General features: G+C 42.3%; 1 protein-coding gene across 3 annotated transcripts in view; it reads left to right on the top strand.

Moving 5' to 3' along the window:
• Nucleotides 1–23,322, top strand: part of HS6ST2 (heparan sulfate 6-O-sulfotransferase 2) — a 591,504-nt gene that overhangs the window by 320,431 nt on the left and 247,751 nt on the right. The window lies entirely within an intron of this gene.

Raw genomic sequence — 23,322 nt, 5'->3', positions numbered from 1 at the left:
ATGTCATCTGCAAACAGTGAGAACTTTACTTCTTCTTTTCTGATCTGGATTCCTTTTATTTCTGTTTCTTCGCTGATTGCGGTCACTAGGACTTCCAGAACTATGTTGAATAGTAGTGGTGAAAGTGGACACCCTTGTCTTGTTCCTGATCTTAGTGGGAATGCTTTCAGTTTTTCACCATTGAGACTAATGTTTGCTGTAGGCCAATCATATATGGCCTTTACTATGTTGAGGTAGGTTCCTTCTATGTCCATTTTTTGAAGAGTTTTAATCATAAATAGGTGCTGAATTTTGTCAAAGGCTTTTTCTGCATCAATTGAGATTATCATATGGTTTTTATCTTTCAATATGTTACTATGGTGTATCACATTGATTGATTTCCATATATTGAATCCTTGCATCCCTGGATTAAACCCAACTTGATCGTGGTGTATGAGCTTTTTGATGTGTTGCCGTCCAGCATTTACCAAAAAAGTTTTCAGGAGCTTAACTGAAGTGGTGGGATAGTGTAGTTTGTGTGTCATAGGAATCTCCTCAAAGGATGATGTCATCAGTGTGAGGTCCTAATTGTGTCCTAGAAAAAGTTAGAGCTGGTGAAAATGTTGCCTTCAAAGACTGTGTGAGATGGCAGGTGTGGACACTGGCCCCACTGAGTAGACAGGTGACGGTGTATCGTTTCCCTTTGAAGGTGAAGGTTCAGTGTAGCTGAGAAGTTGTTGAAATAGGCAGTGAAAACAGCATGCTAGGCAAATGTTTTGCTATGACTGAAAAGTATTTGCCAGTTATTTGTTGGAAGCAGTATTATCAACAAAATACATGGAGCCCTAGTGAGTGGGGCCATGACACCAAGGGTACAAGTTCACACTGAGGCCCTGTTCTTGCTTTACAGCTTTAAGATCAAGTAAAATTTGTTAAGTGCAGCAGAAGTTGGGATAATCACACCTTGCTCAGTAGGTTTCCTATAACAGGTTTCAATTTGTGAAGACCCTGCTTTCATTGAGATTGAATCTTTTAAAAAACAACTGAGGTGAAAAGTGTGATTGCATCTAAGGGAAAAGGGCCATAGGGTCTCATATTTTAAAGGTGAGTATAGGGCCAAGGGCTGAATTTTATTACTCATTGAGTTAGATTCTCCACGTGCACTAGAGGCTACTTGGGGTAATGGAGGTTTTGGCACTGGGAAATGTAGGCAAGGCAGTAATTCCAGTGGTTAAGGTTAGGCATATCTGTTTCTATGTCACGTTCCTTTACTCCCTGGTTGTTTGTAGTAGCTTGCCCAAATGTGGGCCAGAAGAGGAACAGAAATTGATGAGGGGCAAAAACTCAATTGTCACACCTGAAAAGTGGGATCTGATTATTGCACAGAGCCACCACCCCTACATCACCCCTCTCCCTAGATGGGACCTCTGAAACACACAGAAACACCAAGTCCTTTTCCTTCTCACCAGTGGGATGAAGAGTTCAGGAAGCAATCTTCAGTCTGCAGTTCTCAGTCTTCACCCAGTCCTCAGTCCCAGCGTCTGGGTAAGTATGGACTGGCTGGTCTGGGCCCTAGACTGAAAGGACGCCTCCTCCCTCCCTCCTCACACACCGGACCCTTCCCTTTCTCCCCTCTCCATCATCAAAAAAACACGCACACACATCTTTTTACTGCTTGTTGATACTTTAATCGTCAACATCTGAATACTTTGATCTGTCCAGAGGGGACCATCGTTGTATGTTTGATGTCTGCACAAACGACTATTCTGCCTTTGCTTTTCCTGGAGTTACAGCAGATGGCTCAGCATCTTGGGCTCCAGGTGGGCACAGGGGCTTACTTGCAGAATCGTCAGAAGTGTTGGAAGAATCCTCTGGGGTTTCTTCATCCGCCATTGGCCCACTTTCATTCTTCTTTTTATTCTGCGGGTGGTGGTAGAAGACTGGATTCGCCGACTTCTTCCCTTTCTTTTCCGGCCCGGATTCCGCTGAAGGGTTGATTTTACCTTCCTCGTGGGCTTTCGTATCTGGTAAGAAAACAGAGTCATCCAGAAAGACATTAGTGGAGGAGGATGGGAAGAACTTTGAGAGAACGGGTGTGCATTGAGGAGGGGTTTGTGCCAGGCAAGCTGCGGCAGGGCGAGTCTTGGGTGGGGGATGAAGAGGAAGAACATGAGCAGGGTAATCTGACCTTCTGACTGTCCAAGCCATTGGACTGATCGGTGTTCTTTCTCTTCCTTTCGTTAGCACTTGAAGCTTGTTGCTGCAGATTGAAAGCGTCTATCTCGATTTCTGTTTCCTCCTCCTTCACTTCCTTAATTAGGTCTGCCATGTTGTAGCAACGGTGGCCTCCACCAAGGCGCCTGGCGTCTCTATATATACCGTCGCAGGACAATGGTGAGCCACAACTGTCCGTTTGATTGGTCAGCAAGAAATTTCTCCAGCCAATGGTAGCCCTGACACTGCTGACATCACAAAGCGCCGCTTGGGAACATCCATGGGGGCGGGGAGGGTGCAAAGGAGTCCAAGTGCTCTGGTTTGAGAAAAGAAGTGCTTTCGCAACAACCATTAAAGAGCCTTCCCAATTTGACTTTCCGGAAAACATTTCCTCATCTTGTCCAGTTCAGTTCTTGTGGTGTAGAAGTTAGGGAGCCAGTGTTCCTTCCAAACCATTTCTCATGGCCACCCCCATTCAGTGTTTAATTCTGTCATCTTCCGGATCTCATTACCTAGTATTTGGTGTGTTGTTTTTGTTTAAACAGTTTACTTTAGAAGTTTTAGATTTGCACGATAATTGTGAAGAGTGTTTTCATATACTCCACAACCAATTCTCTTGTTTACCATTGTACATTAGTATTGAACATTTGTTCAAATTAGTGAACCCACAGGGAAAGAGTATTATGAACTAAAGTCTGGACATTATCAGATTTCTTTCAGTACAGTTCAGTTCAGTCGCTCAGTTGTGTCCGACTCTTTGCGACCCCATGAACAGCACGCCAAGCCTCCCTGTCCATCACCAACTCCGGGAGTTTACCCAAACCTATATCCATTGAGTCGGTGATTCCATCCAACCATCTCATCCACTGTTGTCCCCTTCTCCTCCTGCCCTCAAACTTTCCCAGCATCAGGGTCTTTCCAAATGAGTCATCTCTTTGCATCGGGTGGCGAAAGTATTGGAGTTTCAGCTTCAACATCAGTCCTTCAAATGAACACCCAGGACTGATCTCCTTTAGAATGGACTGGTTGGATCTCCTTGCAGTCCAAGGGACTCTCAAGAGTCTTCTCCAACACCACAGTTCAAAAGCATCAATTCTTCGGCGCTCAGCTTTCTTCACAGTCCAACTCCCACATCCATACATGACCACTGGAAAAACCATAACCTTACTAGACGGACCTTTGCCAGCAAAGTAATGTCTGCTTTTTAATATGCTGTCTAGGTTGGTCAGAACTTTCCTTCCAAGGAGTAAGCGTCGTTTAGTTTCATGGCTTCTGTCACCATCTGCAGTGATTTTGGAGGCCACAAAAGTAAAGTCTGCCACTGTTTCCATTGTTTCCCCATCTATTTGCCAGGAAGTGATGGGACCGGATGCTATCATCTTCGTTTTCTGAATGTTGAGCTTTAAGCCAACTTTTTCACTCTCCTCTTTCACTTTCATCAGGAAGCTCTAGTTCTTCTTCATTTTCTGCCATAAGTGTGGTGTCATCAGCGTATCTGAGGTTATTGATATTTCTCCCGGCACTCTTGTTTCCAGCTTGTGCTTCATCCAGTGGATAGTTTCTCATGAAGTACTTTGCATATACGTTAAATAAGCAGGGTGACAACATACAGCCTTGACTTACTCACTTCCCGATTTGGACCCAGCTCGTCATTGCATGTTCAGTTCTAACTGTTGCTTCGTGACCTGCATACAGATTTCTCAAGAGGCAGTTCAGGTGGTCTGGTATTCCCATCTCTTTCAAAATTTTCCGGTTTGTTGTGATCCACACAGTCAAAGGCTATGGCATAGTCAATAAAGCAGAAATAGATGTTTTTCTGGAACATTTTCAGATTTCCTTGGTTTTTACCTAATGTCCTTTTGCTGTCCCAGTATCCATCCAGGATACCATACTAAATCCAGTCATTCCATATTCTGCCTTGTTAGGTTCCTCTTTGCTGTGACAATTTTTTAGATTTCTTTTTTTTTTTCTATTATTAAAAAATTTGTTCATTTTTTAATTGAAGGATAATTGCTCTACTAAATTTTGTTGTTTTCTGTCTAACCTCAACATGAATCATCCATAGGTATACTTATATCTCCTCCCTGTTGAACCTCCCTCCTATCTCTCTCGCCCTATTATCCCTCTAGGTTGATACAGAGCCCCTGTTTGAGTTTTCTGAGCCATACAGCAAACTCCCTTTGGCTATCTTTGAGCATATGATAATTTAAGATTCCATGTTGCTCTTTCAATACATCTCACCTTTTCCTCCCCTCTCCCCATGTCCATAAGTCTATTCTCTATGTCTGTTTCTCCAATCAGTTCAGTTCAGTTCAGTTCAGTTCAGTCGCTCAGTCGTGTCCGACTCTTTGCGACCCTGTGAAGTGCAGCACGCCAGGCCTCCCTGTCCATCACCAACTCCCGGAGTTCACCCAAACTCACGTCCATCGAGTCGGTGATGCCATCCAGCCATCTCATCCTCTGTCGTCCCCTTTTCCTCCTGCCCCCAATCCCTGGCAGCATCAGAGTCTTTTCCAATGAGTCAACTCTTCGCATGAGGTGGCCAAAGTACTGGAGTTTCAGCTTTAGCATCATTCCTTCCAAAGAACACCCAGGACTGATCTCTTTCAGAATGGACCGGTTGGATCTCCTTGCAGTCCATGGGACTCTCAATAGTCTTCTCCAACACCACAGTTCAAGAGCATCAATTCTTTGGCGCTCAGTTTTCTTCACAGTCCAACTCTCACACCTATACACGACCACCGGAAAAACCATGGCCTTGACTAGACGGACCTTTGTTGGCAAAGTAATGTCCCTGCTTTTGAGTATGCTATCTAGGTTGGTCATAAATTTCCTTCCAAGGAGTAAGCGTCTTTGAATTTCATGGCTGCAATCACCATCTGCAGTGATTTTGGAGCCCCCCAAAATAAAGTCTGCCACTGTTTCCACTGTTTCCCCATCTATTTCCCATGAAGTGATGGGACCAGATGGCATGATCTTCGTTTTCTGAATATTGAGCTTTAAGCCTACTTTTTCACTCTCCTCTTTCACTTTCATCAAGAGGCTTTTGAGTTCCTCTTCACTTTCTGCCATAAGGGTGGTGTCATCTGCATATCTGAGGATATTGATATTTCTCCCAGCAATCTTGATTCCAGCTTGTGCGTCTTCCAGCCCAGCATTTCTCGTGATGTACTCTGCATATAAGTTAAATAAGCATAAGCAGGGTGACAATACACAGCCTTGACGTACTCCTTTTCCTATTTGGAACCAGTCTGTTTCTCCATTGCTGCCCTGTAAATGAATTCTTCAGTACCATTTTTCTAGTTTCTGTATATATGCGTTAAAATATGATATTTCTCTTTCTCTTTCTGACTTACTTCACTCTATATAATAGGTTCTAGGTTCATCCACCACGTTAGAACTGACTCAAATGCGTTCCTTCTTATGGCTGTGTAATATTTCACCATGTATATGTCCACAACTTCTTCATGCATTCTTCTGTCAGCGGACATCTAGGTTGCTTCCATGTTCTAGCTGTTGTAAATAGTGCTGCAGTGAACAATGGGATACATGTGTCCCTTTCGATTTTGATTTCTTCAGGGTATATGCCTAGGAGTAGGATTGCTGGGTCATGTGGTGCTTTTATTCCTAGTTTCTTAAGGAATCTCCATACCGTCTTCCATAGTGGCTGTTATCAATTTTCATTCCGACCAACAGTGCAGGAGCTTTCCCTTTTCTCCACACCCTCTCCAGCATTTATTGTTAGCAGACTTTGAGGATGGCTATTGTGACTGGTATGAGGTGATATCTCATTGTGGCTTTGACTTGCATTTCTCTAATAATGAACGATGTTGAGCATCTTTTCAGGTGTTTGTTGGTCATCTGTATGTCTTCTGTCGAGAAATGTCTGTTTAGGTCTTTTTCTCACTTTTTGATTGGGTTGTTTGTGTTCCTGATATTGAGTTATATGAGCTGCTTGTATATTTTGGAAATTAATCCTTTGTCAGTTGTTTCATTTGCTGTCATTTTCTCCCATTCTGAGGACTGTCTTTTCATCTTGCTTATCGTTTCCTTTGCTGTGCAAAAGATGCTAAGTTTAATCAGGTCCCACTGGTTTGCTTTGATTTTTGTTTCCATTACTCTAGGAAATGGGACATAGAGGATCTTGCTTTGATTTATGTCAACAAGTGTTCTGCCTATGTTCTCTTCTAAGAGTTTTATAGTTTCTGGTCTTACAGTTAGGTCTCTGATCCATTTTGAGTTTATCTTTGTGTATGGTGTTAGGAAGTGTTCTAATTTCATTCTTTTGCATGTAGCTGTCCAGTTTTCCCAGCACCACTTATTGAAGAGGCTATCTTTTCCCCATTGTATATTCTTGCCTCCTTTGTCAAAAATAAGGTACCTGTAGGTGCATGGATTTATTTCTGGGCTTTCTATCTTGTTCCCTTGGTCTATATTTCTGTGTTTTTTTTTGTTTTTTTTTTGTTTTTTTTTGTTTTTTTTTGTTTTTTTTTGTGCCAGTACCATTCTGTCTTGATGACTGTACCTTTGTAGTATTATCTGAAGTCAGGAAGGTTGGTTCCTCCAGCTCCCTTGTTCTTTTTTAAGACTGCTTTGGCTATCTGGAGTCTTTTGTGTTTCCATATGAACTGTGAAAATTTTTGTTGTAGTTCTGTGAAAAATGCCATTGGTCATTTGATAGGTATTGCACTGAGTGTGTGGATTACATTTGGTAGTATAATCGTTTTCACAATATTGATTCTTCCATCCCAGGAACATGGAATATCTCTCCATCTGTTTCTGTTTGGTTTCTTTCATTAGTGTCTTATAATTTTCTGTGTACAGTTCTTTCATCTCCTTAGGTAAGTTTATTCCTATATACTTAATTCTTTTCATTGCAGTGGTGAATGGGATTGATTCCTTAATTGCTCTCTCTGATTTTTCATTGTTAGTATATGGAAATGCAAGTGATTTCTGTGTATTGATTTTGTATCCTGCAACTTTGCTAAATTCACTGATTAGCTCCAGTAATTTTCTGATAGTATCTTTAGGGTGTTTTATGTACAGTATCATGTCATCTGCAAACAGTGAGAACTTTACTTCTTCTTTTCTGATCTGGATTCCTTTTATTTCTGTTTCTTCGCTGATTGCGGTCACTAGGACTTCCAGAACTATGTTGAATAGTAGTGGTGAAAGTGGACACCCTTGTCTTGTTCCTGATCTTAGTGGGAATGCTTTCAGTTTTTCACCATTGAGACTAATGTTTGCTGTAGGCCAATCATATATGGCCTTTACTATGTTGAGGTAGGTTCCTTCTATGTCCATTTTTTGAAGAGTTTTAATCATAAATAGGTGCTGAATTTTGTCAAAGGCTTTTTCTGCATCAATTGAGATTATCATATGGTTTTTATCTTTCAATATGTTACTATGGTGTATCACATTGATTGATTTCCATATATTGAATCCTTGCATCCCTGGATTAAACCCAACTTGATCGTGGTGTATGAGCTTTTTGATGTGTTGCCGTCCAGCATTTACCAAAAAGTTTTCAGGAGCTTAACTGAAGTGGTGGGATAGTGTAGTTTGTGTGTCATAGGAATCTCCTCAAAGGATGATGTCATCAGTGTGAGGTCCTAATTGTGTCCTAGAAAAAGTTAGAGCTGGTGAAAATGTTGCCTTCAAAGACTGTGTGAGATGGCAGGTGTGGACACTGGCCCCACTGAGTAGACAGGTGACGGTGTATCGTTTCCCTTTGAAGGTGAAGGTTCAGTGTAGCTGAGAAGTTGTTGAAATAGGCAGTGAAAACAGCATGCTAGGCAAATGTTTTGCTATGACTGAAAAGTATTTGCCAGTTATTTGTTGGAAGCAGTATTATCAACAAAATACATGGAGCCCTAGTGAGTGGGGCCATGACACCAAGGGTACAAGTTCACACTGAGGCCCTGTTCTTGCTTTACAGCTTTAAGATCAAGTAAAATTTGTTAAGTGCAGCAGAAGTTGGGATAATCACACCTTGCTCAGTAGGTTTCCTATAACAGGTTTCAATTTGTGAAGACCCTGCTTTCATTGAGATTGAATCTTTTAAAAAACAACTGAGGTGAAAAGTGTGATTGCATCTAAGGGAAAAGGGCCATAGGGTCTCATATTTTAAAGGTGAGTATAGGGCCAAGGGCTGAATTTTATTACTCATTGAGTTAGATTCTCCACGTGCACTAGAGGCTACTTGGGGTAATGGAGGTTTTGGCACTGGGAAATGTAGGCAAGGCAGTAATTCCAGTGGTTAAGGTTAGGCATATCTGTTTCTATGTCACGTTCCTTTACTCCCTGGTTGTTTGTAGTAGCTTGCCCAAATGTGGGCCAGAAGAGGAACAGAAATTGATGAGGGGCAAAAACTCAATTGTCACACCTGAAAAGTGGGATCTGATTATTGCACAGAGCCACCACCCCTACATCACCCCTCTCCCTAGATGGGACCTCTGAAACACACAGAAACACCAAGTCCTTTTCCTTCTCACCAGTGGGATGAAGAGTTCAGGAAGCAATCTTCAGTCTGCAGTTCTCAGTCTTCACCCAGTCCTCAGTCCCAGCGTCTGGGTAAGTATGGACTGGCTGGTCTGGGCCCTAGACTGAAAGGACGCCTCCTCCCTCCCTCCTCACACACCGGACCCTTCCCTTTCTCCCCTCTCCATCATCAAAAAAACACGCACACACATCTTTTTACTGCTTGTTGATACTTTAATCGTCAACATCTGAATACTTTGATCTGTCCAGAGGGGACCATCGTTGTATGTTTGATGTCTGCACAAACGACTATTCTGCCTTTGCTTTTCCTGGAGTTACAGCAGATGGCTCAGCATCTTGGGCTCCAGGTGGGCACAGGGGCTTACTTGCAGAATCGTCAGAAGTGTTGGAAGAATCCTCTGGGGTTTCTTCATCCGCCATTGGCCCACTTTCATTCTTCTTTTTATTCTGCGGGTGGTGGTAGAAGACTGGATTCGCCGACTTCTTCCCTTTCTTTTCCGGCCCGGATTCCGCTGAAGGGTTGATTTTACCTTCCTCGTGGGCTTTCGTATCTGGTAAGAAAACAGAGTCATCCAGAAAGACATTAGTGGAGGAGGATGGGAAGAACTTTGAGAGAACGGGTGTGCATTGAGGAGGGGTTTGTGCCAGGCAAGCTGCGGCAGGGCGAGTCTTGGGTGGGGGATGAAGAGGAAGAACATGAGCAGGGTAATCTGACCTTCTGACTGTCCAAGCCATTGGACTGATCGGTGTTCTTTCTCTTCCTTTCGTTAGCACTTGAAGCTTGTTGCTGCAGATTGAAAGCGTCTATCTCGATTTCTGTTTCCTCCTCCTTCACTTCCTTAATTAGGTCTGCCATGTTGTAGCAACGGTGGCCTCCACCAAGGCGCCTGGCGTCTCTATATATACCGTCGCAGGACAATGGTGAGCCACAACTGTCCGTTTGATTGGTCAGCAAGAAATTTCTCCAGCCAATGGTAGCCCTGACACTGCTGACATCACAAAGCGCCGCTTGGGAACATCCATGGGGGCGGGGAGGGTGCAAAGGAGTCCAAGTGCTCTGGTTTGAGAAAAGAAGTGCTTTCGCAACAACCATTAAAGAGCCTTCCCAATTTGACTTTCCGGAAAACATTTCCTCATCTTGTCCAGTTCAGTTCTTGTGGTGTAGAAGTTAGGGAGCCAGTGTTCCTTCCAAACCATTTCTCATGGCCACCCCCATTCAGTGTTTAATTCTGTCATCTTCCGGATCTCATTACCTAGTATTTGGTGTGTTGTTTTTGTTTAAACAGTTTACTTTAGAAGTTTTAGATTTGCACGATAATTGTGAAGAGTGTTTTCATATACTCCACAACCAATTCTCTTGTTTACCATTGTACATTAGTATTGAACATTTGTTCAAATTAGTGAACCCACAGGGAAAGAGTATTATGAACTAAAGTCTGGACATTATCAGATTTCTTTCAGTACAGTTCAGTTCAGTCGCTCAGTTGTGTCCGACTCTTTGCGACCCCATGAACAGCACGCCAAGCCTCCCTGTCCATCACCAACTCCGGGAGTTTACCCAAACCTATATCCATTGAGTCGGTGATTCCATCCAACCATCTCATCCACTGTTGTCCCCTTCTCCTCCTGCCCTCAAACTTTCCCAGCATCAGGGTCTTTCCAAATGAGTCATCTCTTTGCATCAGGTGGCGAAAGTATTGGAGTTTCAGCTTCAACATCAGTCCTTCAAATGAACACCCAGGACTGATCTCCTTTAGAATGGACTGGTTGGATCTCCTTGCAGTCCAAGGGACTCTCAAGAGTCTTCTCCAACACCACAGTTCAAAAGCATCAATTCTTCGGCGCTCAGCTTTCTTCACAGTCCAACTCCCACATCCATACATGACCACTGGAAAAACCATAACCTTACTAGACGGACCTTTGCCAGCAAAGTAATGTCTGCTTTTTAATATGCTGTCTAGGTTGGTCAGAACTTTCCTTCCAAGGAGTAAGCGTCTTTTAGTTTCATGGCTTCTGTCACCATCTGCAGTGATTTTGGAGGCCACAAAAGTAAAGTCTGCCACTGTTTCCATTGTTTCCCCATCTATTTGCCAGGAAGTGATGGGACCGGATGCTATCATCTTCGTTTTCTGAATGTTGAGCTTTAAGCCAACTTTTTCACTCTCCTCTTTCACTTTCATCAGGAAGCTCTAGTTCTTCTTCATTTTCTGCCATAAGTGTGGTGTCATCAGCGTATCTGAGGTTATTGATATTTCTCCCGGCACTCTTGTTTCCAGCTTGTGCTTCATCCAGTGGATAGTTTCTCATGAAGTACTTTGCATATACGTTAAATAAGCAGGGTGACAACATACAGCCTTGACTTACTCACTACCCGATTTGGACCCAGCTCATCATTGCATGTTCAGTTCTAACTGTTGCTTCGTGACCTGCATACAGATTTCTCAAGAGGCAGTTCAGGTGGTCTGGTATTCCCATCTCTTTCAAAATTTTCCGGTTTGTTGTGATCCACACAGTCAAAGGCTATGGCATAGTCAATAAAGCAGAAATAGATGTTTTTCTGGAACATTTTCAGATTTCCTTGGTTTTTACCTAATGTCCTTTTGCTGTCCCATTATCCATCCAGGATACCATACTAAATCCAGTCATTCCATATTCTGCCTTGTTAGGTTCCTCTTTGCTGTGACAATTTTTTAGATTTCTTTTTTTTTTCTATTATTAAAAAATTTGTTCATTTTTTAATTGAAGGATAATTGCTCTACTAAATTTTGTTGTTTTCTGTCTAACCTCAACATGAATCATACATAGGTATACTTATATCTCCTCCCTGTTGAACCTCCCTCCTATCTCTCTCGCCCTATTATCCCTCTAGGTTGATACAGAGCCCCTGTTTGAGTTTTCTGAGCCATACAGCAAACTCCCTTTGGCTATCTTTGAGCATATGATAATTTAAGATTCCATGTTGCTCTTTCAATACATCTCACCTTTTCCTCCCCTCTCCCCATGTCCATAAGTCTATTCTCTATGTCTGTTTCTCCAATCAGTTCAGTTCAGTTCAGTTCAGTTCAGTCGCTCAGTCGTGTCCGACTCTTTGCGACCCTGTGAAGTGCAGCACACCAGGCCTCCCTGTCCATCACCAACTCCCGGAGTTCACCCAAACTCACGTCCATCGAGTCGGTGATGCCATCCAGCCATCTCATCCTCTGTCGTCCCCTTTTCCTCCTGCCCCCAATCCCTGGCAGCATCAGAGTCTTTTCCAATGAGTCAACTCTTCGCATGAGGTGGCCAAAGTACTGGAGTTTCAGCTTTAGCATCATTCCTTCCAAAGAACACCCAGGACTGATCTCTTTCAGAATGGACCGGTTGGATCTCCTTGCAGTCCATGGGACTCTCAATAGTCTTCTCCAACACCACAGTTCAAGAGCATCAATTCTTTGGCGCTCAGTTTTCTTCACAGTCCAACTCTCACACCTATACACGACCACCGGAAAAACCATGGCCTTGACTAGACGGACCTTTGTTGGCAAAGTAATGTCCCTGCTTTTGAGTATGCTATCTAGGTTGGTCATAAATTTCCTTCCAAGGAGTAAGCGTCTTTGAATTTCATGGCTGCAATCACCATCTGCAGTGATTTTGGAGCCCCCCAAAATAAAGTCTGCCACTGTTTCCACTGTTTCCCCATCTATTTCCCATGAAGTGATGGGACCAGATGGCATGATCTTCGGTTTCTGAATATTGAGCTTTAAGCCTACTTTTTCACTCTCCTCTTTCACTTTCATCAAGAGGCTTTTGAGTTCCTCTTCACTTTCTGCCATAAGGGTGGTGTCATCTGCATATCTGAGGATATTGATATTTCTCCCAGCAATCTTGATTCCAGCTTGTGCGTCTTCCAGCCCAGCATTTCTCGTGATGTACTCTGCATATAAGTTAAATAAGCATAAGCAGGGTGACAATACACAGCCTTGACGGACTCCTTTTCCTATTTGGAACCAGTCTGTTTCTCCATTGCTGCCCTGTAAATGAATTCTTCAGTACCATTTTTCTAGTTTCTGTATATATGCGTTAAAATATGATATTTCTCTTTCTCTTTCTGACTTACTTCACTCTATATAATAGGTTCTAGGTTCATCCACCACGTTAGAACTGACTCAAATGCGTTCCTTCTTATGGCTGTGTAATATTTCACCATGTATATGTCCACAACTTCTTCATGCATTCTTCTGTCAGTGGACATCTAGGTTGCTTCCATGTTCTAGCTGTTGTAAATAGTGCTGCAGTGAACAATGGGATACATGTGTCCCTTTCGATTTTGATTTCTTCAGGGTATATGCCTAGGAGTAGGATTGCTGGGTCATGTGGTGCTTTTATTCCTAGTTTCTTAAGGAATCTCCATACCGTCTTCCATAGTGGCTGTATCAATTTTCATTCCGACCAACAGTGCAGGAGCTTTCCCTTTTCTCCACACCCTCTCCAGCATTTATTGTTTGCAGACTTTGAGGATGGCCATTGTGACTGGTATGAGGTGATATCTCATTGTGGCTTTGACTTGCATTTCTCTAATAATGAGCGATGTTGAGCATCTCTTCAGGTGTTTGTTGGTCATCTGTATGTCTTCTGTCGAGAAATGTCTGTTTAGGTCTTTTTCTCACTTTTTGATTGGGTTGTTTGTGTTCCTGATATTGAGTTATATGAGCTGCTTGTATATTTTGGAAATTAATCCTTTGTCAGTTGTTTCATTTGCTGTCATTTTCTCCCATTCTGAGGACTGTCTTTTCATCTTGCTTATTGTTTCCTTTGCTGTACAAAAGATGCTAAGTTTAATCAGGTCCCACTGGTTTGCTTTGATTTTTGTTTCCATTACTCTAGGAAATGGGACATAGAGGATCTTGCTTTGATTTATGTCAACAAGTGTTCTGCCTATGTTCTCTTCTAAGAGTTTTATAGTTTCTGGTCTTACAGTTAGGTCTCTAATCCATTTTGAGTTTATCTTTGTGTATGGTGTTAGGAAGTGTTCTAATTTCATTCTTTTGCATGTAGCTGTCCAGTTTTCCCAGCACCACTTATTGAAGAGGCTATCTTTTCCCCATTGTATATTCTTGCCTCCTTTGTCAAAAATAAGGTACCTGTAGGTGCATGGATTTATTTCTGGGCTTTCTATCTTGTTCCCTTGGTCTATGTTTCTGTGTTTTTTTTTTGTTTGTTTTTTTGTGCCAGTACCATTCTGTCTTGATGACTGTACCTTTGTAGTATTATCTGAAGTCAGGAAGGTTGGTTCCTCCAGCTCCCTTGTTCTTTTTTAAGACTGCTTTGGCTATCTGGAGTCTTTTGTGTTTCCATATGAACTGTGAAAATTTTTGTTGTAGTTCTGTGAAAAATGCCATTGGTCATTTGATAGGTATTGCACTGAGTGTGTGGATTACATTTGGTAGTATAATCGTTTTCACAATATTGATTCTTCCATCCCAGGAACATGGAATATCTCTCCATCTGTTTCTGTTTGGTTTCTTTCATTAGTGTCTTATAATTTTCTGTGTACAGTTCTTTCATCTCCTTAGGTAAGTTTATTCCTATATACTTAATTCTTTTCATTGCAGTGGTGAATGGGATTGATTCCTTAATTGCTCTCTCTGATTTTTCATTGTTAGTATATGGAAATGCAAGTGATTTCTGTGTATTGATTTTGTATCCTGCAACTTTGCTAAATTCACTGATTAGCTCCAGTAATTTTCTGATAGTATCTTTAGGGTGTTTTATGTACAGTATCATGTCATCTGCAAACAGTGAGAACTTTACTTCTTCTTTTCTGATCTGGATTCCTTTTATTTCTGTTTCTTCGCTGATTGCGGTCACTAGGACTTCCAGAACTATGTTGAATAGTAGTGGTGAAAGTGGACAGACACCCTTGTCTTGTTCCTGATCTTAGTGGGAATGCTTTCAGTTTTTCACCATTGAGACTAATGTTTGCTGTAGGCCAATCATATATGGCCTTTACTATGTTGAGGTAGGTTCCTTCTATGTCCATTTTTTGAAGAGTTTTAATCATAAATAGGTGCTGAATTTTGTCAAAGGCTTTTTCTGCATCAATTGAGATTATCATATGGTTTTTATCTTTCAATATGTTACTATGGTGTATCACATTGATTGATTTCCATATATTGAATCCTTGCATCCCTGGATTAAACCCAACTTGATCGTGGTGTATGAGCTTTTTGATGTGTTGCCGTCCAGCATTTACCAAAAAAGTTTTCAGGAGCTTAACTGAAGTGGTGGGATAGTGTAGTTTGTGTGTCATAGGAATCTCCTCAAAGGATGATGTCATCAGTGTGAGGTCCTAATTGTGTCCTAGAAAAAGTTAGAGCTGGTGAAAATGTTGCCTTCAAAGACTGTGTGAGATGGCAGGTGTGGACACTGGCCCCACTGAGTAGACAGGTGACGGTGTATCGTTTCCCTTTGAAGGTGAAGGTTCAGTGTAGCTGAGAAGTTGTTGAAATAGGCAGTGAAAACAGCATGCTAGCCAAATGTTTTGCTATGACTGAAAAGTATTTGCCAGTTATTTGTTGGAAGCAGTATTATCAACAAAATACATGGAGCCCTAGTGAGTGGGGCCATGACACCAAGGGTACAAGTTCACACTGAGGCCCTGTTCTTGCTTTACAGCTTTAAGATCAAGTAAAATTTGTTAAGTGCAGCAGAAGTTGGGATAATCACACCTTGCTCAGTAGGTTTCCTATAACAGGTTTCAATTTGTGAAGACCCTGCTTTCATTGAGATTGAATCTTTTAAAAAACAACTGAGGTGAAAAGTGTGATTGCATCTAAGGGAAAAGGGCCATAGGGTCTCATATTTTAAAGGTGAGTATAGGGCCAAGGGCTGAATTTTATTACTCATTGAGTTAGATTCTCCACGTGCACTAGAGGCTACTTGGGGTAATGGAGGTTTTGGCACTGGGAAATGTAGGCAAGGCAGTAATTCCAGTGGTTAAGGTTAGGCATATCTGTTTCTATGTCACGTTCCTTTACTCCCTGGTTGTTTGTAGTAGCTTGCCCAAATGTGGGCCAGAAGAGGAACAGAAATTGATGAGGGGCAAAAACTCAATTGTCACACCTGAAAAGTGGGATCTGATTATTGCACAGAGCCACCACCCCTACATCACCCCTCTCCCTAGATGGGACCTCTGAAACACACAGAAACACCAAGTCCTTTTCCTTCTCACCAGTGGGATGAAGAGTTCAGGAAGCAATCTTCAGTCTGCAGTTCTCAGTCTTCACCCAGTCCTCAGTCCCAGCGTCTGGGTAAGTATGGACTGGCTGGTCTGGGCCCTAGACTGAAAGGACGCCTCCTCCCTCCCTCCTCACACACCGGACCCTTCCCTTTCTCCCCTCTCCATCATCAAAAAAACACGCACACACATCTTTTTACTGCTTGTTGATACTTTAATCGTCAACATCTGAATACTTTGATCTGTCCAGAGGGGACCATCGTTGTATGTTTGATGTCTGCACAAACGACTATTCTGCCTTTGCTTTTCCTGGAGTTACAGCAGATGGCTCAGCATCTTGGGCTCCAGGTGGGCACAGGGGCTTACTTGCAGAATCGTCAGAAGTGTTGGAAGAATCCTCTGGGGTTTCTTCATCCGCCATTGGCCCACTTTCATTCTTCTTTTTATTCTGCGGGTGGTGGTAGAAGACTGGATTCGCCGACTTCTTCCCTTTCTTTTTCCGGCCCGGATTCCGCTGAAGGGTTGATTTTACCTTCCTCGTGGGCTTTCGTATCTGGTAAGAAAACAGAGTCATCCAGAAAGACATTAGTGGAGGAGGATGGGAAGAACTTTGAGAGAACGGGTGTGCATTGAGGAGGGGTTTGTGCCAGGCAAGCTGCGGCAGGGCGAGTCTTGGGTGGGGGATGAAGAGGAAGAACATGAGCAGGGTAATCTGACCTTCTGACTGTCCAAGCCATCGGACTGATCGGTGTTCTTTCTCTTCCTTTCGTTAGCACTTGAAGCTTGTTGCTGCAGATTGAAAGCGTCTATCTCGATTTCTGTTTCCTCCTCCTTCACTTCCTTAATTAGGTCTGCCATGTTGTAGCAACGGTGGCCTCCACCAAGGCGCCTGGCGTCTCTATATATACCGTCGCAGGACAATGGTGAGCCACAACTGTCCGTTTGATTGGTCAGCAAGAAATTTCTCCAGCCAATGGTAGCCCTGACACTGCTGACATCACAAAGCGCCGCTTGGGAACATCCATGGGGGCGGGGAGGGTGCAAAGGAGTCCAAGTGCTCTGGTTTGAGAAAAGAAGTGCTTTCGCAACAACCATTAAAGAGCCTTCCCAATTTGACTTTCCGGAAAACATTTCCTCATCTTGTCCAGTTCAGTTCTTGTGGTGTAGAAGTTAGGGAGCCAGTGTTCCTTCCAAACCATTTCTCATGGCCACCCCCATTCAGTGTTTAATTCTGTCATCTTCCGGATCTCATTACCTAGTATTTGGTGTGTTGTTTTTGTTTAAACAGTTTACTTTAGAAGTTTTAGATTTGCACGATAATTGTGAAGAGTGTTTTCATATACTCCACAACCAATTCTCTTGTTTACCATTGTACATTAGTATTGAACATTTGTTCAAATTAGTGAACCCACAGGGAAAGAGTATTATGAACTAAAGTCTGGACATTATCAGATTTCTTTCAGTACAGTTCAGTTCAGTCGCTCAGTTGTGTCCGACTCTTTGCGACCCCATGAACAGCACGCCAAGCCTCCCTGTCCATCACCAACTCCGGGAGTTTACCCAAACCTATATCCATTGAGTCGGTGATTCCATCCAACCATCTCATCCACTGTTGTCCCCTTCTCCTCCTGCCCTCAAACTTTCCCAGCATCAGGGTCTTTCCAAATGAGTCATCTCTTTGCATCGGGTGGCGAAAGTATTGGAGTTTCAGCTTCAACATCAGTCCTTCAAATGAACACCCAGGACTGATCTCCTTTAGAATGGACTGGTTGGATCTCCTTGCAGTCCAAGGGACTCTCAAGAGTCTTCTCCAACACCACAGTTCAAAAGCATCAATTCTTCGGCGCTCAGCTTTCTTCACAGTCCAACTCCCACATCCATACATGACCACTGGAAAAACCATAACCTTACTAGACGGACCTTTGCCAGCAAAGTAATGTCTGCTTTTTAATATGCTGTCTAGGTTGGTCAGAACTTTCCTTCCAAGGAGTAAGCGTCGTTTAGTTTCATGGCTTCTGTCACCATCTGCAGTGATTTTGGAGGCCACAAAAGTAAAGTCTGCCACTGTTTCCATTGTTTCCCCATCTATTTGCCAGGAAGTGATGGGACCGGATGCTATCATCTTCGTTTTCTGAATGTTGAGCTTTAAGCCAACTTTTTCACTCTCCTCTTTCACTTTCATCAGGAAGCTCTAGTTCTTCTTCATTTTCTGCCATAAGTGTGGTGTCATCAGCGTATCTGAGGTTATTGATATTTCTCCCGGCACTCTTGTTTCCAGCTTGTGCTTCATCCAGTGGATAGTTTCTCATGAAGTACTTTGCATATACGTTAAATAAGCAGGGTGACAACATACAGCCTTGACTTACTCACTTCCCGATTTGGACCCAGCTCGTCATTGCATGTTCAGTTCTAACTGTTGCTTCGTGACCTGCATACAGATTTCTCAAGAGGCAGTTCAGGTGGTCTGGTATTCCCATCTCTTTCAAAATTTTCTGGTTTGTTGTGATCCACACAGTCAAAGGCTATGGCATAGTCAATAAAGCAGAAATAGATGTTTTTCTGGAACATTTTCAGATTTCCTTGGTTTTTACCTAATGTCCTTTTGCTGTCCCAGTATCCATCCAGGATACCATACTAAATCCAGTCATTCCATATTCTGCCTTGTTAGGTTCCTCTTTGCTGTGACAATTTTTTAGATTTCTTTTTTTTTTTCTATTATTATAAAATTTGTTCATTTTTTAATTGAAGGATAATTGCTCTACTAAATTTTGTTGTTTTCTGTCTAACCTCAACATGAATCATCCATAGGTATACTTATATCTCCTCCCTGTTGAACCTCCCTCCTATCTCTCTCGCCATATTATCCCTCTAGGTTGATACAGAGCCCCTGTTTGAGTTTTCTGAGCCATACAGCAAACTCCCTTTGGCTATCTTTGAGCATATGATAATTTAAGATTCCATGTTGCTCTTTCAATACATCTCACCTTTTCCTCCCCTCTCCCCATGTCCATAAGTCTATTCTCTATGTCTGTTTCTCCAATCAGTTCAGTTCAGTTCAGTTCAGTTCAGTCGCTCAGTCGTGTCCGACTCTTTGCGACCCTGTGAAGTGCAGCACGCCAGGCCTCCCTGTCCATCACCAACTCCCGGAGTTCACCCAAACTCACGTCCATCGAGTCGGTGATGCCATCCAGCCATCTCATCCTCTGTCGTCCCCTTTTCCTCCTGCCCCCAATCCCTGGCAGCATCAGAGTCTTTTCCAATGAGTCAACTCTTCGCATGAGGTGGCCAAAGTACTGGAGTTTCAGCTTTAGCATCATTCCTTCCAAAGAACACCCAGGACTGATCTCTTTCAGAATGGACCGGTTGGATCTCCTTGCAGTCCATGGGACTCTCAATAGTCTTCTCCAACACCACAGTTCAAGAGCATCAATTCTTTGGCGCTCAGTTTTCTTCACAGTCCAACTCTCACACCTATACACGACCACCGGAAAAACCATGGCCTTGACTAGACGGACCTTTGTTGGCAAAGTAATGTCCCTGCTTTTGAGTATGCTATCTAGGTTGGTCATAAATTTCCTTCCAAGGAGTAAGCGTCTTTGAATTTCATGGCTGCAATCACCATCTGCAGTGATTTTGGAGCCCCCCAAAATAAAGTCTGCCACTGTTTCCACTGTTTCCCCATCTATTTCCCATGAAGTGATGGGACCAGATGGCATGATCTTCGGTTTCTGAATATTGAGCTTTAAGCCTACTTTTTCACTCTCCTCTTTCACTTTCATCAAGAGGCTTTTGAGTTCCTCTTCACTTTCTGCCATAAGGGTGGTGTCATCTGCATATCTGAGGATATTGATATTTCTCCCAGCAATCTTGATTCCAGCTTGTGCGTCTTCCAGCCCAGCATTTCTCGTGATGTACTCTGCATATAAGTTAAATAAGCATAAGCAGGGTGACAATACACAGCCTTGACGGACTCCTTTTCCTATTTGGAACCAGTCTGTTTCTCCATTGCTGCCCTGTAAATGAATTCTTCAGTACCATTTTTCTAGTTTCTGTATATATGCGTTAAAATATGATATTTCTCTTTCTCTTTCTGACTTACTTCACTCTATATAATAGGTTCTAGGTTCATCCACCACGTTAGAACTGACTCAAATGCGTTCCTTCTTATGGCTGTGTAATATTTCACCGTGTATATGTCCACAACTTCTTCATGCATTCTTCTGTCAGTGGACATCTAGGTTGCTTCCATGTTCTAGCTGTTGTAAATAGTGCTGCAGTGAACAATGGGATACATGTGTCCCTTTCGATTTTGATTTCTTCAGGGTATATGCCTAGGAGTAGGATTGCTGGGTCATGTGGTGCTTTTATTCCTAGTTTCTTAAGGAATCTCCATACCGTCTTCCATAGTGGCTGTATCAATTTTCATTCCGACCAACAGTGCAGGAGCTTTCCCTTTTCTCCACACCCTCTCCAGCATTTATTGTTTGCAGACTTTGAGGATGGCCATTGTGACTGGTATGAGGTGATATCTCATTGTGGCTTTGACTTGCATTTCTCTAATAATGAGCGATGTTGAGCATCTCTTCAGGTGTTTGTTGGTCATCTGTATGTCTTCTGTCGAGAAATGTCTGTTTAGGTCTTTTTCTCACTTTTTGATTGGGTTGTTTGTTTTCCTGATATTGACTTATATGAGCTGCTTGTATATTTTGGAAATTAATCCTTTGTCAGTTGTTTCATTTGCTGTCATTTTCTCCCATTCTGAGGACTGTCTTTTCATCTTGCTTATCGTTTCCTTTGCTGTGCAAAAGATGCTAAGTTTAATCAGGTCCCACTGGTTTGCTTTGATTTTTGTTTCCATTACTCTAGGAAATGGGACATAGAGGATCTTGCTTTGATTTATGTCAACAAGTGTTCTGCCTATGTTCTCTTCTAAGAGTTTTATAGTTTCTGGTCTTACAGTTAGGTCTTTAATCCATTTTGAGTTTATCTTTGTGTATGGTGTTAGGAAGTGTTCTAATTTCATTCTTTTGCATGTAGCTGTCCAGTTTTCCCAGCACCACTTTTTGAAGAGGCTATCTTTTCCCCATTGTATATTCTTGCCTCCTTTGTCAAAAATAAGGTACCTGTAGGTGCATGGGTTTATTTCTGGGCTTTCTGTCTTGTTCCTTTTGTCTATATTTCTGTTTTTTTTGTGCCAGTACCATTCTGTCTTGATGACTGTACCTTTGTAGTATTATCTGAAGTCAGGAAGGTTGGTTCCTCCAGCTCCCTTGTTCTTTTTTAAGACTGCTTTGGCTATCTGGAGTCTTTTGTGTTTCCATATGAACTGTGAAAATTTTTGTTGTAGTTCTGTGAAAAATGCCATTGGTCATTTGATAGGTATTGCACTGAGTGTGTGGATTACATTTGGTAGTATAATCGTTTTCACTATATTGATTCTTCCATCCCAGGAACATGGAATATCTCTCCATCTGTTTCTGTTTGGTTTCTTTCATTAGTGTCTTATAATTTTCTGTGTACAGTTCTTTCATCTCCTTAGGTAAGTTTATTCCTATATACTTAATTCTTTTCATTGCAGTGGTGAATGGGATTGATTCCTTAATTGCTCTCTCTGATTTTTCATTGTTAGTATATGGAAATGCAAGTGATTTCTGTGTATTGATTTTGTATCCTGCAACTTTGCTAAATTCACTGATTAGCTCCAGTAATTTTCTGATAGTATCTTTAGGGTGTTTTATGTACAGTATCATGTCATCTGCAAACAGTGAGAACTTTACTTCTTCTTTTCTGATCTGGATTCCTTTTATTTCTGTTTCTTCGCTGATTGCGGTCACTAGGACTTCCAGAACTATGTTGAATAGTAGTGGTGAAAGTGGACAGACACCCTTGTCTTGTTCCTGATCTTAGTGGGAATGCTTTCAGTTTTTCACCATTGAGACTAATGTTTGCTGTAGGCCAATCATATATGGCCTTTACTATGTTGAGGTAGGTTCCTTCTATGTCCATTTTTTGAAGAGTTTTAATCATAAATAGGTGCTGAATTTTGTCAAAGGCTTTTTCTGCATCAATTGAGATTATCATATGGTTTTTATCTTTCAATATGTTACTATGGTGTATCACATTGATTGATTTCCATATATTGAATCCTTGCATCCCTGGATTAAACCCAACTTGATCGTGGTGTATGAGCTTTTTGATGTGTTGCCGTCCAGCATTTACCAAAAAAGTTTTCAGGAGCTTAACTGAAGTGGTGGGATAGTGTAGTTTGTGTGTCATAGGAATCTCCTCAAAGGATGATGTCATCAGTGTGAGGTCCTAATTGTGTCCTAGAAAAAGTTAGAGCTGGTGAAAATGTTGCCTTCAAAGACTGTGTGAGATGGCAGGTGTGGACACTGGCCCCACTGAGTAGACAGGTGACGGTGTATCGTTTCCCTTTGAAGGTGAAGGTTCAGTGTAGCTGAGAAGTTGTTGAAATAGGCAGTGAAAACAGCATGCTAGGCAAATGTTTTGCTATGACTGAAAAGTATTTGCCAGTTATTTGTTGGAAGCAGTATTATCAACAAAATACATGGAGCCCTAGTGAGTGGGGCCATGACACCAAGGGTACAAGTTCACACTGAGGCCCTGTTCTTGCTTTACAGCTTTAAGATCAAGTAAAATTTGTTAAGTGCAGCAGAAGTTGGGATAATCACACCTTGCTCAGTAGGTTTCCTATAACAGGTTTCAATTTGTGAAGACCCTGCTTTCATTGAGATTGAATCTTTTAAAAAACAACTGAGGTGAAAAGTGTGATTGCATCTAAGGGAAAAGGGCCATAGGGTCTCATATTTTAAAGGTGAGTATAGGGCCAAGGGCTGAATTTTATTACTCATTGAGTTAGATTCTCCACGTGCACTAGAGGCTACTTGGGGTAATGGAGGTTTTGGCACTGGGAAATGTAGGCAAGGCAGTAATTCCAGTGGTTAAGGTTAGGCATATCTGTTTCTATGTCACGTTCCTTTACTCCCTGGTTGTTTGTAGTAGCTTGCCCAAATGTGGGCCAGAAGAGGAACAGAAATTGATGAGGGGCAAAAACTCAATTGTCACACCTGAAAAGTGGGATCTGATTATTGCACAGAGCCACCACCCCTACATCACCCCTCTCCCTAGATGGGACCTCTGAAACACACAGAAACACCAAGTCCTTTTCCTTCTCACCAGTGGGATGAAGAGTTCAGGAAGCAATCTTCAGTCTGCAGTTCTCAGTCTTCACCCAGTCCTCAGTCCCAGCGTCTGGGTAAGTATGGACTGGCTGGTCTGGGCCCTAGACTGAAAGGACGCCTCCTCCCTCCCTCCTCACACACCGGACCCTTCCCTTTCTCCCCTCTCCATCATCAAAAAAACACGCACACACATCTTTTTACTGCTTGTTG

Source organism: Bos javanicus, chromosome X (genome assembly GCF_032452875.1).
Source record: "Bos javanicus breed banteng chromosome X, ARS-OSU_banteng_1.0, whole genome shotgun sequence".
NCBI classification, from domain to species: Eukaryota; Metazoa; Chordata; class Mammalia; order Artiodactyla; family Bovidae; genus Bos; species Bos javanicus.
This window is presented reverse-complemented; position numbering and strand designations above follow the sequence as displayed.